Source organism: Miscanthus floridulus, chromosome 14 (assembly GCF_019320115.1).
Source record: "Miscanthus floridulus cultivar M001 chromosome 14, ASM1932011v1, whole genome shotgun sequence".
NCBI classification, from domain to species: domain Eukaryota; kingdom Viridiplantae; phylum Streptophyta; class Magnoliopsida; order Poales; family Poaceae; genus Miscanthus; species Miscanthus floridulus.
This window is the reverse complement of record NC_089593.1, coordinates 30,145,390-30,161,105: the sequence shown is the minus strand read 5'-3', so window position 1 is coordinate 30,161,105 and position 15,716 is coordinate 30,145,390. Positions and strand designations below refer to the sequence as shown.

General features: G+C 39.2%; 1 non-coding gene across 1 annotated transcript; it reads left to right on the top strand.

Annotated features, from left to right (window-relative positions):
• The first annotated feature begins 13,892 nt into the window (after positions 1–13,892).
• On the top strand, positions 13,893–14,001 carry LOC136506253 (small nucleolar RNA R71). Its single transcript, XR_010771477.1, has one exon. It is a non-coding gene; the product is annotated as a small nucleolar RNA R71 (small nucleolar RNA).
• The last annotated feature ends 1,715 nt before the right edge of the window (positions 14,002–15,716 follow it).

Genomic DNA, 15,716 nt, shown 5'->3' with positions numbered 1-15,716 from the left:
TTTTTCTCTTTTTTTATGAATAACTTTTGCATAGCCCCATGTCTCTTTTCTGCAACAAAATTTTTGAGAAATAACAATAAGAACTCTGAGCATTTATTTGGTGGATATCCTATGAAGAATATTTTTTGGTGTTTTCTCCTAGTGTAGGAGTAAAATATTTTTGGATGGATCTAGATGGAATGGCATGTTGTTGCACCTACCCCCAGTGTAGGAGTAGTGCATATTTGAGTGGTGTGTACATGATCTTGATTTTAAGAGCATGACAAACCTCTCATAAGGGTCAACAAAGCTTGACTAAACTCAACGCAAAACAAGCAACATATATGTTGAAGTTTTCCTAATCTAAATATCATGTAAGGCTTTGGTAGGAATTCAAGCTTTTTCATACAGGAGCTCATCATGTAGGATTTTCATATTTTTCAAAATATAAGTCTTCAAAACTTTAGTATCACTTGGAACAAGATAAATAGCAGCTCAGACCTTCTCATATCATATTCGTCAATTACCTAGACTTAGATCAAGCATATGCTACCCGCGAGTTTCAAGTTCAGAGTAAATTCTTATATCAAAACAGTCGTATCCAAAACTCAGGAGAATTCAAGGTTGAAAACTAGGTACTTGAAAGGAATTACGATAAATCAACTATTCATCATTTCTATTACAAGAGATTATCCTCAGAGTCCATTTATTTAGCTCTTAAAAATAGAAAACTAGACACACACTTTTTATTTTGTTTTCATTTTTAAGATCACACCTTACTATTATATATGAAAGACAAAGATAATAATAATTTTATTATTTCGCTTTTAGTTTGTTATGTATCTTTTTATGACTTAGAAATAATAGAACAAAAGGTAAAGAAATACTTAGTTAGATACATGGGGGATGCCTTTCCCCCGAGCTGGATGTTGGCGCTATCGAATGTCGAAGTTGAGTGATCCTTTTTGGAGTAGATTTGCCAGCAGATGTCCCCCTCGTCCCGAGATAGAATGAGATGAAGATAATCCGGTGAATTTGCTCTTGATCTTGGTGCATCATCCTACAAAATATCAACAAGAATACCAAAACTCATGGAACAGATTAGGATAAAGGGCTAGTGGTCAGCCGTCCAAAGATTAGTTGTTCTTGCAGTTTAGAAATATTTCTATTTTGGTAGATTTTTGGATATTCCATTTTTATACGCGTGCAAGAAATATGTATGTATGGTATTTTTAAATTTTTATGCCACCATAGTGAATATTTCCATGGGTATTTACATCGTAGATTTATTCACATGGGGCTTTAGGATTTATGATGCAATGATGTAATGTAGTCATGAAACTTTTTATCTTCCTTTTCTAAATGCAATGCTAATGCATAAAAGTAAGTATGCTAAAGTGAAAAGTAATTCATGCAATGCTAGGAAGTAAATATAGATAACTACCGATGTTACCTCTCGTCGAGGGTTCAGATTTTTAAGTCCTCTAGACAGGACTTTACTAGAGAAAAGTCCTTTATTCTTCGGGTGCATCATTCAGTCTCAGCGATGGAGACCCGGATGGCTGCACATCTTGTGACGGTGTCTCTGATGGTGATGTCTCCTTCTCTTTCCATACCTGCTTGGTCTATGGACTTGACTTAGGCAGAGTAGGTTTCTTAGGTTCTTCATCTTCCTCCCAACTCTTCTTTGGGGATTAATTCCTTTGGTTTCAGGATGATTGATGTCTCCTCCTAGAGTGGGACTTCTTCGGCTGCTCATAAGTGGTATAACTATTAAAATAATAGCGTACCTTTTCTCTAGGAAATTGGAAGTGGACTTATCTAGATCCGACATAGATGATCGCGTTGGTAGTGTTAAGGAACAATCTTCTAAGGATGATGGGTGTATCGTCTTCTTCTTCACCCATGTCCAGAACCATGAAGTCAGTAGGGGTATAGTGATCATGTATTCTTACCATGACATCTTTTACTATTCCCTCCAGAAATCGGATTGATTGGTCCGCCATCTGCAATTGCATATATGTAGGGAACAAAGGTTCGTTACCAAATAAATATTCATACATTATCTTGGACATTATGTTGACACCCGATCCAATGTCACAAAAAGTCTCGTGGAAGATTATTTGTCCAATGGTACACTCGATCGTTGGTACGCCTGGATCATCCTTCTTAGCAAGGAATGGTTAAGCGAGAAGGTGGTCATACTCTGATTGGAGTGTGTTAATCATGTTGACTGATTCTTCTTGTGGCTGCCTGGTCTTGTTCTTCCTCCTCCTGTTGTTCTTCTTCTTGGTCACTGTTGTCTCTTCGATCAGGTGTTGGCGGTCTCTATCGATCAAATCCGACCGCCAAATAAGTCATAAAAGAGGAGAAATTAGCAATGTTAATCACATATGCATTTACTATTAATCAAGTTCCACATGTATTTAGAGAACATGATTTTGCAGGTCATAAACACAAATACATGGAATAATTTACCGAAAGGCACTTTCTGACGCTGATTTGTGCAAAGGAACAAGGTAGACGCCCAACAAATCAATTCAAATGGGGCAAAACCCCATGGGAAAGCAATTTTGGTCAAGCCCATGGCCTGCCAGGTGAAGGTAGTGGTTAGAGGCCACGGTCAAGGGGCGACCGAGCGCCAGACCCCTTGCTGTGGTGGTGGCATGGAGCCATGCTAAGGCGGTGGGACCCAGTCCTCGCACCAATTATAGCTCGTAGCACTGCCTATGCTCCTGTATAAGTAGAGGGGTACCCCCTCTCTAAAGACACACCACATTAAGCAACACCTCACTCTCTACTCTCTTTAGTTTTACCTTTTAGTTGTATTAGAGCAAGGCAAAACCACCTTGGAGGGCTTGGCTCCTTGGAAGAAGAAATTCTTTGTATGAATATCAATATGGGTTCTTCCAAAGTCATGTCTTCACTTTATTATAGTCATACTTATGAACTAGTGTATAGTTATTGTCTTATGATCTTGATATATGAACTAGTGTAGGGTTTATGTGTCATGAGAATAGCACACTTAACTTTATGCTTAAACAATCATATAACTTATATAATCGGAATTAGAGCTAAGTTGAGGAGGCTGTTCATCATGCCATCAAGTGTGCCCAAGTTCTTTACCTATTGATCCATAGGGTCAGGGCCTCAAGGCGATTTGGGTAATTTCTGTATATGGAAGAGTGGTGCTTGGGTATGGAGAGACAGATGAATGCATTGTCCTTAACTCCGGTTGAGGGGTAAGCGATAGGTGGTGATAGCCTTATCCATCCTTCGTAATCCCCCATGTTCATTTAGGGTGTAACAATCCAAATTATCACTTGAGGTTGCTGGCAAACTAGTACTCGGTGGCCTCTCGACCTGCTTCACACTTAGCCCTAAAACTAATTATGTAATTTGTATGATTATCAACTAATCTTTGTATGACTACACTAGACCAATGCCTGCTCAACTTAGGATTATTCTTTTATCCTTTCTTTTCTATTTTATTCTTTGAGGAATGCCAAGTGTGTGTCTACTATCTTGGAATTACTATTCTTACCCCTGTTATAAGCATTGGTGTACTTGCAAGCATTATTATTCAAGTTCATATCCATACTAGACTCTTAATCAAATGCCTTCCTTTGGGAAAATATAAATAATGACACCCTAAATACTTTTGGGTGAAATGCTACAATGATAGCTCCGTGCGCTTGAAGATAAATATCGAAAATTGTTAAGGAACTATCAAGGCTATTTCTTAGTAGCATGGCTACACATTAGTTATGTTGCTAAGAAGTACCAACAAGGTATTTCTAGCGCCATTGCTGAGGATGGATTCAAACCCCATACTTAGTAGTGACGTTAAGAAATACCAACAAGCATTTCTGGCGCTGTTGTCGAGGAAGGCATATTGATTAAAGAATCTAGTAGGACATGTTCATGATAATATGCATGTAAGGTAGCCATTGTTTATGCAGGATAACTTTGCTTGTTTTCTCCTGTTATGGGTGAAAAAGGGATAGTGTATGACCGGTTACGACCTACCGAACAACTACATTGAAAATCCAGAGGCACTCCTAAGGAAGAAATGGTCTTGTGCCGCTTCTTCTTCTACAACTCCTCTGACAGTCGAACTAGTTAACCCTGCACCATCCGCTACTCCAAGCATGGCCAAGACATTCTTCGACTACTCCACCCCTGCTGTTGCCAACATGCCCATTAGGCCCGCTGTCAATATTGGGGAGGGGAACTTTGAGCTCCGTGCTGGCCTCATCACGATGGTGTAGGCAAACCAATTCCATGGTTTGCCTAGCGAGGGCGCAAACGTGCATCTCCAACACTTCCTCAAGCTCTGCAACACAATCGTCATCAAGGATGTTGATCCCGTAAGCATCAGGCTCCGGTTGTTTCCCTTTTCCATTTTAGGAAATGCGAAACAATGGTTCTATAAGGAGAAGGAAGCTGTCAAGATGTGGGACAAGTGTTCCATGGCATTCCTCACCAAATTCTTCCCCATGGGCAAAACCAATGCCCTGAGGGGGATGAATCTCCAACTTCTAGTAGATCACCACGGAATCCATTCTCGAGGTGTGGGAAAGGTTGAAGGACTACATTCAAGCCTACCCGCACCACAGGATTGAAAATTGGTTAGTGCTTCAATATTTTTATGATGGATTAACAATCATGTCTAGGGGCCACATTGACGTAGCTGCTAGAGGCGCTTTCCTTTCCCTCACTATTGGTGGAGCTACGACTCTCATCAATAAAATGGTGGCAAATCAAAGCTGGGGGAGGAAAGGAAAACACAAAAAGGAATGCATACCATGAAGGAGACGGACATGCTTTCCACAAATATAGATTTATTAATGAAAAGACTGAAGGAATATGCCTAAGAAAAAGATGCCATGGTGGGCACCGTCCAGGCCATGGACTCACACATGATGTGTGAAGTTTGTGGGAACGTTGGCCATTTAGGGAATGATTGCCTCGAAACCCGTGAAGAAGTTGCCTTCATCAACAATGGGTTTTGCCAACTAGATCCACCATTCATTACCAAGAAAGAAGATTCTGGCCACCCAACAATTACATGCTCAATTGGCCCGCATATCTTCCACAACGCCTTTTGCGACCTTGGAGCAAGCATCAACATCTTGTCCAAGGTAGTATATGATAAAATACTGGGTGGACCTTTGTTAACTGCACATTTCCAACTATGTATGGTGGATCAATCTTCATGAAAACCTGAGGGATTAGCCAAGGATATTTTGGTGAAAATTCGAGACACATACATCCCCACAGACTTTGCCATTCTAGACATGGGCCACAATAGGGAAGTTCTCCTCCTCGTAGGGAGACCATTTCTTAAGACTACAAATGTAGTTTTACACGTGGGATCAGGGCATGTTAGCTTTCATATTCAAGGGCAAACAATGAAATGCCCATTTAATAGTTTTAACATGCATAAATATACTAAAAACAAATAGCCCAAGAAACAACCATGTACAAAGGTCAACACAGGTATGACAGATAATAGGATCAGCATCCACACCCACTTCTCTAGGCACGGACAAAACATCGTTAAGCAAAAAGTCAAAGGAGAAGAGTCCTGCTCAATGGACTTTAAAAGGTGAGCCCTTGCCGAAGGTAAATCGGTAGTTATCCTTTATAGTTTGCTTAAAACCTCTATATAATAAAACTATAGACTATACTTTAAATTATGCTAAAATAAAAACAATTAGTTCACCTTTCATATATCTTCACTTGAATAAAAATTGTTTATCCTACCATGTTCTACATAAAGTATGTTTTAGTTTGAAATATGGTTTGTGATCAATCATACTTTTATAGGTTTTTGAAATTAAGCATGGTGCTTAAGTTAATTAGCCTACCTTGGTCAAACAAAACTTGAAGTCTAGTTTGATCATTGAATCAAAACTGCTGAGTGTAGATTTTGGTTGGGTATTTACACTAACCCCTGCAAGGAAACAATCAAATCCATAAGGGTAAGTCATGAATGGAGACAAGGTCAAAACCTTTTGGTGAACCCAAAATAATGTAGTATGAATAATAAATAGCTATAATAAAAAATGCTCAAGTTTCTACCTTTGAAATATAATAAAAGCAGCTGAAGGACCATAGGCGACAAACTAGCTTGGGGGAGGACCCCCACAAAGGCAAGTCGTATCTTTTATTTTCCGCATTTTAAATTTTTGCAATATTTATTTTCTACATTTATTTAATTATTAGCATTTGAAAATGAAAAAAATATAAAATAAAAAAAAGTTATATGATAAAAACAATAAAAAACAATTATTCCACTCTTATATGTGATTTAAGAATGTTTAGTTTCTCTCTTATTGAAATGATGAAAAGTTGCTCTGTCTATAATTCATGTGTGCGTAGGCTGTAACTTAGTATTCTCCAAGATTTAAGTTTGTTGGCTAAAAATGTTTCATCCTAAAAGCATGACACTTGTGGGTTGCAAAAGCATAATCCTTTTCTAAGTTGTTGCAAGTTATGATATGGTAAATAGAATATGCTATGACTTTATTCTAAGGGAAATTTGACATCCGGAGTTTTCATCTTAAAAATGCTAAAATTAAAAGTTCCTCAATGATTATGAATTCTTACCACAGCCATATGGCATCATTCAAATGCAAACCTTAGTCATATGCTACTTACATTCACATTGCGTTTTGTCAAATTGTTGTGACCCTTGTAGAGATTCTAGTCATGCACCCACTATCAAGACTCACGTACGCCCACAAATAAAATATTTACTCTTACACTAAGAGTTACGCAAAAACATGTTTTCCATCCACCTAAAATAAAAACTCCATTCATTTGTCATGAGTCTTTCTCTCCAAAGTTTTCATATGCCAAAAAGAGTATGGGGCTATACTAAAAAAAGAGAGACATATGAAGCTCTCAAAATAGCAAAAGAAAAGAAGAAAAAGAATGGAACACATGAAGGTTCCAAAGTATTGAAAAAAGAGAGATAGCTCAAACTTCTGAGGCAATTATTCAAAAGAGAGAAAGTCATGATCAAAGGAGTATCAAAAATATTAGGAATCACTTTTATATTCCACACACTTGCACATCTTGATCAAAGTGTATAACTTGCATCTCCTTGGATTCGGTTTTTGATTTAGCAATATATGTGATGTAAGTATGCCTCTCATTCATACCTACTTAAAACTCCACTCAAAGCTTTTTAGAGATAGGATGAAAAGAAGGCAAAAAAAATGCCTTGGTAAGGATCATACACATTGAGCGATCAGGTGAATCATTGGAGGAACTTACATTTTATTTTTGCAAAACTCATAAAACCTCTGGATAGAAGGTTGATCAGAGAATGAATGATTAGTAATTCAATTAAATCCGTTCTATCATGCAACTATCTAAGACTTGGAAAAGCAATAAGCCCCACATGGGTTAAGTTAAAAGGGTGGATAGAATGCCAAACTTATATAAATTGAGGAAGAATACTTTGTTATAGGCATGGCACTTGTGAATTATATTTGTCATTGTAGCAACTACTAATCAACAACCAATAACTTAGCTATTTGCTCAGGACGAGTAAAGGTTAAGCTTGGCAGAGCTTGTTGGCGGTCTCTATCGATCAAATCCTATAGCCTAATAAGTCACAAAAGAGGAGAAATTAGCAATATTAATCACATATGCATTTACTATTAATCAAGTTCCACATTATAACACCTCTGGTGTTTTGACCTAGCACTAAAATTTGACATGTCATCATATGCATTGCAAGGCATTCATAAAGTAGAAAATTTTGAATGCATTCACTAAATAAGCTTTATTTCATAATGTTGTTATTTTATGTGATGTGATTCAAAACCCTAAATAAAGATCATGACCACAAGCGTCAAATTTCATGTGATCATGTGAGACCATGTGTCATTTGACTCAAATAACCCTAATGGGCCATGTTACTGGTCAAAAATCAAAGTTAAAGCAAAAGGTAAACAAATCAAATTTGAATTCAGATTCAAATCATAAAAGTCCTTTTTGCCCCTTTTGTCTAATTCAAAATCCATGTGGAATTTGGGGTTGAGGCAAAAAGCAAAGTTGAAGATTATTTTATAAGGATCAACTTTGGTATTCAAAGTTTTTCAAGTTTACATATAAAATTTGGAGTAATTTTGAAATGATTCAAATGCTCAAATGCACCCCAAATTCAAATTTCAAAATGGAGGCAGAATTTGAAAATGTTCCTTGAAGCAAAGTTGTAGAGTTTGAAAAGTTGAGCAACTTTCATTTTTGGAGATTTTCAACTTCTTTAGAAAATTTGTGAGTAATTTGCAAAAATAACGCAGTGGCAATTCTGTAAATACTTCAAAATTGAAAAAAACAGCCGAGCGCCACCTCTCTGCTTGCCGCCGGCGCCACGCGGTTGTCGCCGCCGATCAATTTGCGCCGCTTCCTCGAGCGTTGACACGTAGCCGGCACCGTGGTGAGCTCGGGCGTGCGCTGTCGACGCCGGGCAACCCCTTCCCGGCTATAAATAGCAGCAGCCACCGCCGTCGTCCCCATTTTTCCCCTCTGCTCTGCTCCGCCGCCAGCTAGCTCCACCGCTCGCCGTAGCCACCGTCAAGCCACGTCTGTCGTGCCCAGCTATGCCAACGTGATCGCCTCGGTCTTGCGCTTCTCTGCGGCTTGCTCACGTCGCTTGGGTTGGCTGAAATTGCCCGGCACAACGTCTTCTTCCCCGAGACCGGTCGGAGCTCCGCCACCATCGACTCGACGAGGCCAGACTATTCCCGACCGTCTTCGTCTTCACCAAACGCACCAGCGTGATCGTGGTGAGCTACTGAACGCGATACTCGCTTTGTTTTAGACTCTACTGTACCGTTGCTAGGGTTATGCCGTGCGCCGTTGTGCCCGAGCCGCCATGGCTGGCGTGGAGCCTTCTCCGGTGCGTCTTCTGCCGATCTGAGGGCTGGGATGGGTTCGTAGGAGTGTGTAGATCATTTGAGTGCAGTCTGCCTCACCAGAGCGTCACCGTCGGCGCATTTTGGGCCGGCCAGTGATGGCAGCGCCGTCGTGACCTGTATGTGTCACTGACGAGTGGGGTCGGGCTGTCAGTGAGAAAGGAGAAGAACAGTGAGGTTTTATTATTTTCTGATTTTGAATAGTGCTGAATCTTTGGAAATTTGTAGGAAAATAATCATAGCTCCAAAAATTCTGAAATTTTGTCTGTAGCCTCTGTACATGCTCTAGTATGGTTCAAAAATTTGAAACTTGAAATTTGAATATATTTTTAATGTTCAAATATTCAGTCCATTAATTGATAAATGCAATTTCCATGATTTTTGTAGGCCACTGTATAATTCCAAAAATTATGAAATTTGTTTTGGTACACTAATTTGACATAAGGAAGCTTACATAAAATTTTGAGGTCAATTGGAACAAGTTCATTTTTGGGCTTATTTCCAAATTAATTCCAAAAATAAATAAAAGCAAACCCTAAGTGTTTGATTAGTGTTGAATCTTGTGTTGGTCATGTTTTGTGACTAGTAGAGTTTCAAGATCAGTTTGTTCAAGTTACATGTGTGGTTCTTGACGGTAGGATTGCAGGTTGGTGTTGTTGGCTTGCAACTGTACCATGAAGGAAAATCGTATTCGGGGTGTTTTTATATTTCATGTACCGTGAAAGCATCATGTTTACATTATCATCATGTTAAATCATATGTTCTCATTTCGTGTAGAACCCAAGAGTGAAATGATTCTAGTTGAGCAAGTTCTAGAAGAATCCCCGGTTGTCACGGATTTGATATTTGTGGTACTGATCCAGAACCCGAGATCGTCAACAAAGGCAAGCCCCGGTTTATGCATTAAACCCTTACCTTGTTTACTTTGAAAAGTTTATCACCTATGTTACTTATTGCATTAAGTTGATTAATTCAAATGTTACCGACTTGATGCATTGCCTACCTTGTTAATTGTTTACCATCCTTGAAGATGATTTCATTTACAAAGGCGTAGAATGCTTAGTATGCTTATTGTAGGTTTTCAAAGTAAAAGTTTCGATACAATCAAAGATGGCATACTGGCCAAAGAAAGAAAGAAGGTAGAATGAACTAGAGACTAGTCGGATGACTTATCTTGAATGTTGGGTAATGTTGCCGACTATGTCGCTTAAAGGCCACTCATTGTGGATCTTATGAATGAGACACTTTGTAGTACTGGTCACATACTCCGGTAAGCCTACTTCGGCTAATTCGATACTAAGACGAATGCCCACACACTGGGAGTGGAGATATGGCGGGAGTAGCATGTACCCTCATGGCTAGAATGTGGCCGGATTTGAGGTGTGCTGTGCTCTCGGGTGGCGTGGAGACGGCTTAGTATAGGAGGATTCGGTAGCGAGGTTGATATATGCAAGATTAAGTTCTACATATGTCGTGTGATAAGGAATCCCCAGCTAGGACTTGAATCAATTCGAATTGCTGGTGCTCTGCGGATATGGAGACTCGATTCATTACAGAAGCAATGCAGGACTGGTGAATTACTAAAATATGAGAAAAGAATGGAATGAGAAGGAATGGAATATGGGAAATGTACATTTAGTTGAGATAATGAACTAAAAGAACTTAGGGGTAAAACTTGAAAATAGAATAAGAATAGTAAGCTTTTGGCAAAGAACTTTTGAATCTTGCTACATCCTTACCTTGTCCCAACACCCGCATCTTTAAAGTCTTTCAACCTCTGTTATGTCGGGTTAGTCTTGTTGAGTACCTTTGTACTCAGGGTTTGTTAACCCTTATTGCAGGAGAGTAGCATGCGCAGGCTTGTTTTGGTCCCTGCTGCATGTCTGTGTTTGAAGTCAATGACGATGAGGAGTGATGAATGGCCTTTGGACAAGGCACTAGTTTGTTTTATAAATAAAGTTAATGTAATATTATCCCGCTACTATGGTTGTATGACACTTATGGTATTGTAAGTTTGAAAACAACTGGTTTGTAAACTATGTTATCTTAAGACTTCCGCTATCTTTTACTCTGATGTATATATTTGAATAAACTATTGTAATCTGCATTGTCTGTGATTGGGATCCTGTTTGAAAAGAGAATCGTGGATGATTCGGGTTTCCCAAGGACACCCGACAGACCTGTTGAGTTGTTGGGAACTCATGAACGCTATCCGAGGTCTGGTAAGACAACGATAGGTGCATGTGGGCCCAATTTCTTAGGAGGTTCTGCCACACACATGTATTTAGAGAACTTTATTTTGTAGGTCACAAACACAAATACATGGAATAATTCACCGAAAGGTACTTTTCGACGCTGATTTGCGCAAAGGAACAAGGGAGACGCCCATCATATTAATTCAAATGGGGCAAAACCCCACGATGAAGCAATCCTGGTCCAACCCATGGCCTGCCAAGCGAAGGCCATGGCGAGAGGCCACGATCAAGGGGTGGCTGACCCCTAGGGGTGCCCGACCCCTTGCCGGTGCTGCTCAGCCCCCCCTTGCTATGGCGGTGGCATGGAGCCATGCTAAGGTGGTGGGACTGGTCCTCACACCAATTATAGCTCGTAGCACCGCCTATGCTCCTGTATAAGTAGAGGGGTACCCCCCCCTCTCTAAAGACACACCACATTGAGCAACACCTCACTCTCTACTCTCTTTAGTTTTACCTTTTAGTTGTATTAGAGCAAGGCAAAGCCACCTTGGAGGGCTTGGCTCCTTGGAAGAAGAAATTCTTGGTATGAATATCAATATGGGTTCTTCCAAAGTCTTGTCTTCACTTTATTATAGTCATACTTATGAACTAGAGTATAGTTATTGTCTTATGATCTTCATATATGAACTAGTGTAGAGTTTATGTGTCATGAGAATATCACACTTAACTTTATGCTTAAACAATCATATAACTTATATAAAGAGCAAGTTGAGGTGGCGATCATTGTGCCGTCAGGTGTGCCCCAGTTCTTTACCTATCGATCCATAGGGTTGGGGACTCAAGGGGATTTGGGTAGTTTTTATATACGCAAGCATGGTGTTTGGGTATGGAGAGACAGGTGAATGCATTATCCTTCTTTCTGGTTGAGGGGTAGGCGGTAGGTGGTGATAGCCCTTTCCATCATTTGTAATCCCCCAAGTTCATTTAGGGTGTAGGAGTCTAAATTGTCACATGAGGTTTCTAACAGACCAGTACTCAGTGGCCTCCCGACCTGCTTCACATTTAGCCCTAAAACTAATTATGTAATTTGTATGATTATCAACTAATATTTGTATGACTACACTAGACCAATGCCTGCTCCACTTAGGATTATTCTTTTATTCTTTCTTTTCTATTTTATCCTTTGAGGAATGCTAAGTGTGCGTCTACTATCTTGGAATTACTATTCTTACCCCTATTATAAGCATTGTTGTACTTGCAAGCATTATTATTCAAGTTCATATCCATACTAGACTCCTAATCAAATGCCTTCCTTTGGGAAAATATAAATAATGATACCCTAAATACTTTCGGGTGAAATGCTACAATGATAGCTCCATGCGCTTATGGATAAATATCTAAAATTGTTAAGAAACTATCAAGGCTATTTGTTAGTAGAATGGCTACACATTAGTTATGTTGCTAAGAAGTACTAACAAGGTATTTTTGGCGTCATTGCTAAGGATGGATTCAAACCCCATACTTAGTAGTGATGTTAAGAAATACCAACAGCTGGTACGACATCTGCGGATGTCCAGGAGATTGCAAGGTACGATTCTTGAAACAAAACTTCTCGTTTCTATCCTTGATTGTGAAGCAAATCTTGGCACTGTACGTGTAGATGATGGCTTTTGCAGTGCTTAGGAAAGGTCGGCCCAAAATAATGGGTGCCCTTACATCTCCACCTATTTCCAAAGCCACAAAGTCTACAGGAACATATGATTGTCCCACTCAAATAATGGCATCTTCAAGAACTCCCTTAGTGTAGTAGAGTGACTGATCTGCAAGCTACAAACGCATATTTGTCTACAACAAAGTATCTCCATTAATTTGATCATAAATTATCTTAGGCATGATGTTGACACTTGCTCTAAAGTCATAGACAGCTTCTTGGAAAATATGAGGTCCAATGGCGATAGGGATGACAGGTCTTCCTAGATTGCTCTTCTTTTCTAGTAAGGTATAGTCTATCCACCTTCCCATTGATGGTTGTATACAGTAGTATGCTGCATTATGAATATCAATAAGATTGGTAGTTTCTAGATCTTTCAATTGCTCTAGAATCTTACCTTTGTCGGATGGAGGAACAACAACAGCCAGCTGAGCTATTTATGATTCTACCATTTTATTAAAGCTATGCTGGTTCTTAATGGCAGAAGCAAAGTTATCCATTCTATTATTTATGTTCTCTAGAATTTTATCATTGGTAGCTACCTTTCTAGATAATCCCTCCATAAGTTTGGATTGGCCAGCAATTAATTCTCTCAAGGGTGGTTCATTAAAATTATTAAAATTGTTACCATGATAGTTACCTTGGTAGTTCGGTCTTTGTTGCTGGTTCCATCCTTGATTCTGTTGAGGACGAGAGTAGTTGTTGTTAACAAAGTTCACATCCTCATAGGTCTCAGGGCAATTGCTCCCTGAATGCCTAGTGTTTCCACACTCTTCACACATCATGAGGGAATCATGAATGTGCATGACTTCTTGCTTCTCATTGGCTCGATCTTTGAGCTTCTTCATCAGCAGGTCCATCTTGGCAGACAACATGTCTACCTCCTTGAGTTGATGCATACCTCCACATCTCTTGTAGGTCTAAGGACATTCTTCATTCCAACCTTGGATAGAGGTCATCTTCTCCACAAGAGTTGTTGCAGCTAAAATTATGAGTGACAGGAATGCACCTCCAACAGCATCATCCATAGTCTCACGGGTACTATTGGTCAAACCATGGTAGAAAGTCTCCATCCCGTGATGGGAACATTCTGATATGTAATCTTGAAAGCATTCCCATGCCTCAGGGATAGATTCATCATGTTGTTGCTAAAAGCTTAAGATTCTCCCAAGCAGAGCATTGGTCTTACCTGTGGGAAAGAACTTTGCTAGGAAGGCAGTGGAGTAGTTATCCCATGTAGTATTTCTATCTTTGTTGGTGTAGAACCATTTCTTTGCCTTCCCCAAGAGTGATAATGGGAAGAGGTGAAGTAGTATGTCATCTTGGCTTACTCCTTTGATGGTGAAAGTGCTACAGATCTCCAGGAAGTGTTGGAGATGTGCACTAGCATCTTATTGTGCCTTTCCACAAAACTGGCTTGCTTGCACCATGTTGATGAGGGCTGGCTTGAGCTTGAATCCATTGTCTCCAACATTGACTGTTGGTCCAGTACTGATGTTGGCTGTAGTTGGAGTAGAGAATTCACAGAGAGTCTTGTTAGCCATGGCTTCAAATTCTGGTGTTAAGCTTCGCCTTATCTGGTCTTCTTCTGATTCTAAAGCTGGGACTTTCTTGAGTTTAGCTTTAGTCCTCCTGATTAATGCTTCTGGATCATCAACGTAGTTTGTCGGAAAGTCAATGGTTATTTCGATCACATCAATAAGTATAAGTTTATTAATACTTCCTCTACCCAGCTACCTTCCTCAGCAATGGCACCAAAAATGCTTGTTTGTATTTATTAACTTGTCACTTATTTTAGTAGCCACCTATTATAAACCTATATCTCCTAACATTACTTTACTAGGTTGTCATCCCTAGTGATGATGCCAGAGATGCTTGTTGGTACTACATAGCATTACTACTAGAATAATACTAAGCAGTTCTTTATCATTTTATGTGACTAGAAAGAATATATAAATATATGAATGAAAAGGATCTGCAAGTGCACATATAATATACCATTGTAGCACTTCACCTGAGAGTATTCTAGGTATCATTATTTATATTTTTACCATAGGGAAGGTCTAGCATGGACATGTATTAATAACTTATACTATTGATGGAGAAGTAAACCATAACCAATATTCTACTCATAACAGGGGTAAGTCATATGATAAGATATATATATATGATGAGTATTGATCAATGATAATGATAAATCACTTAGAGTACCCCTTTCTATGGCATTAGCATGGTTAGGTAGAATATTAGAGGAATAATTCCTAAGTCATTCTTAATTACAAGTCAAAGCATACATTGATTAGTGCAATTATACCTTGTAATCATTGCTAAGACCATCGTCATATATACACATAAGGGATATTACTAAATAAGATTAAGAACAGAGATTGTCTTCCTTCATAACCGCATCCTACATGTAGCAACATTTGGGGAGTGGACTACAGAGGACTCAACAGGAGTGTCATGTTCGCGATCTACCACATGACCTAGAATATAGGGTGTATCCTTAGGTAAACAATGTATAAGCACCACGCTTACACAATGTCGATCACCCACCCATGGATCCTTAGAGTGAGCGCTATATGAACTTATGCATGAACATGATGATAATCCAACTATACTAAGCATATAATCAAAGTAGACGATGAACATTATAATGAAGAACATAAATGAGATGAATATTAATATTATCATAACAATTGTAGCAAGCATATAAAAGTAATGGAGATACAAAAGAGAGGGGGTACAAAGATTATACCAAACCACGCTCTTGACACAATCAGGAATCCAAGCGAATCATGCTTGCCTCCCTCTAGACCTAGCCTAACTAGCTATGCCCTAAAATTTATGGAGCTGTCAGGATGATTAGGGTTTCTATCTTCTCAAATGACTTAT